The 2,666-nt window shown below is 50.4% G+C and overlaps 1 pseudogene; it reads left to right on the top strand.

The window, feature by feature from the left end:
* Positions 1 to 591: 591 nt before the first annotated feature.
* Positions 592 to 2,378, top strand: LOC140498212 (PR domain zinc finger protein 14 pseudogene; annotated as a pseudogene).
* The last annotated feature ends 288 nt before the right edge of the window (positions 2,379 to 2,666 follow it).

Here is a 2,666-nt window from a genome sequence, read left to right as displayed (position 1 = left end):
GTCAGCAAAACTATTCACCTCATGGTGTTGGTGTAAAAAAGTGCTTTTCTCCCCAGACTGCCCAAGAGGTCGATGACATTGAAAAGGTGAAGAACTTGTGCACCAGAAAGTTTTCCTGCTTTGGGGTATGTGTTGGACTAGATGGCATTGCAAAGTCCCTTCCAACTATGATTCTAAGATTAGATTCCATGATGTGATCAACTCCAGGCTGGGGATGTTCTAGACAGTCGTGAAGCCCTGTGGGTAACCTGCTGGAGAGAGGGCATCCCTCCCAGATGAGTGTCCAGTCTCCTGGCCACAGCTATGCTAGGCTGGGGTAATGAGTGGTGCCCCAAGAGACAGCAGAAAGGCTGCCCCGGGCACTCTAAAAGAAAAATACAACCGGGTGGTGAACTGGTTCAAGGAACATCGAGCTGGACAGTAGCAAAGTGTTTTATCCTTAGCCTACCGGCCTGGAAGCCAAGAAGGACTGTATTCAAATCCCTCCTCAGACACCAGCTGGGTGTCTCTGGATTTCCTAAGAATCGCCGGTCCCCAAGGACTGCAGATTCATCCCTCCTCACTCCCTAACCTCGCACCTTTGCCCTCGGCATGGCCATATCTTTTTCTGGTGAACGCGACCCCAGGAAAAGCTGTACTCTCCCCGAGGAGAGTCTGCGGAGCAACTCTGCGCACATGGCTGGCTACTACACTCCTCTCCAGCCCCACAATCTGTATGGGGATAGCCTGACCAGTTCGCCCCTGGATAGCTCTCCCCTGAGCAGTTCCCCAGAGTTTTTCCATCAACTCAAGACTTTGGGAAGACCAGGGATAAACTCCAGGGCGCTGTCCCACTTTGGCTTCAACCGGATGCCCACTTTCCTGAACCACGGTGCGTCCCTGCCTAGAGAACCTTTTTATAACTTGCCTTCAGGATCCTTGCCCTTCTTTGGCAGTGTGTCCCCAGAGGAAGGCCATCCACCTTTGCCCAAGGAGGATCTGCTCACTGTGGACAGCAGCGGCTTTGGCGGTGGCAGCGGCAGTCACAAAGATTGTCAGAGCAGCAGCCACAGCCTCAGCCTCATCCTTCCGCTGGCGGACACCTCGGTCCCCTGGCCAACTAAGATCTCCTCACCCAAGATTTCTCCCCAGTGGCTTCCTGGCCCCACGCCCAACCGGTTCTTTCCCTACTCCCCCCGAAAGAGTCACTCTCTAGATGCGGGTCCTCCTACCTCCCAGTGCGCACAGCCGGAGGCCTCGCGGCAGTATCACTTTACCAAGGAGGAGTTGCGCTTAGTCTTGTATGGTGCTGTCCACTCCCCGAAGCAGACCAGTAGATTACACTGCTCTATCTCTGGGCTCCGGGTACCGGAGGACGGCTCAGGATCAGAATCAGTGATTCTGTCTCTGGATGAAGACTCCCTGACTTTACCTGAAGGTCTGTGTGTACTGAAGACCATGTGTGGTGACGTCCCTCAGTTTGGTGTATTCTGCAGCAATCTTGTTCCCAAGGGGGTTAGATTCGGTCCCTTTCTAAGTACGGGTCAATGCAAGTGAGATCAAGACCTATGGTGACAATTCCCTGATGTGGGAGATCTTTGAAGATGGCCATTTGAGTCACTTCATAGATGAAAAAGGAACCAGTAGGAATTGGATGTCTTTAGTCAACTGCGTCTGTTTTCCAGAGGCATAGAACCTATCAGCAGTCCAGTGTCAAGGCCAAATATTTTACCAGAGCTGCAAAGAAATCCTTCCCAACCAGGAGCTGCTGGTGTGGTATGGAGACTGCTACCAACAGTTCTTGGGTATCCCTGTGAATCTGAACATTGTGGACGAAGGGAAACAGCAGCTTGAGCCTCCAGAAGAGTCTGGAGAAAGTCACAAATGTGAAAGGTGTGGTAAAGTGTTTGCCTACAAGTATTACAGAGACAAGCACCTCAAGTACACTCGATGTGTGGACTAAGGGGACAGTAAATTCCCCTGTAACCTGTGCAGTCGATGCTTTGAGAAGCGGGATGGCTCCAAATTCACATCCTACATGTCCATGAGAAACACAGACCCCAGAGGTGCTCCATGTGTGGAAAGAGCTTCTCACAGTCCTCTAGCCTCAATAAGCACATGAGGGTCCACTCTGGAGAGAGGCTGTACAAGTATGTCTACTATAACAAGTCCTTCACCACCTCCAGCTTTCTTCGAACTCATATCCGGCAACATTCTGGGGAGAAACCCTTCAAGTGCAAATACTATGGCAAAGCTTTTCCTCCGATGCTTCCCATGACAGACATATCCTGTGCTCTCACAACAAGGAAGGAGGGGGATGCTCCTGTGGAATCTGTGGAAAAACTTTCATGGAGCAGGAGAAATTCCCCTGACATATGAAGTTTCATGGTGTCCTCTAGCCCCTGGAGTAAGGGCATCAGTCTCTTCTAGCCCAGGAACTGAGTTTCTCTTCTATATCTGTTCCCACATTTTCTTCCATGATTGTGTACAGGACAATGCACATCTGGAAATGCAGTCGTATGGGTGGCACCAGTGGGTGGTGGGCTGGACTAGGTAACTGCTTGTTTTTAGGATGGATCCACATGCCTTATTTGCTTAGCAGAGGCATTGGGAGCTATTTATATTGTAATCAACAAAGGCACTATAGGTGTTAAAGCATCTTTTGAAGATTTTGTTTATGTTGCAAT

This window comes from Notamacropus eugenii, chromosome 4 (genome assembly GCF_028372415.1).
Source record: "Notamacropus eugenii isolate mMacEug1 chromosome 4, mMacEug1.pri_v2, whole genome shotgun sequence".
In the NCBI taxonomy this organism is placed as follows: Eukaryota; Metazoa; Chordata; class Mammalia; order Diprotodontia; family Macropodidae; genus Notamacropus; species Notamacropus eugenii.
This window is presented reverse-complemented; position numbering and strand designations above follow the sequence as displayed.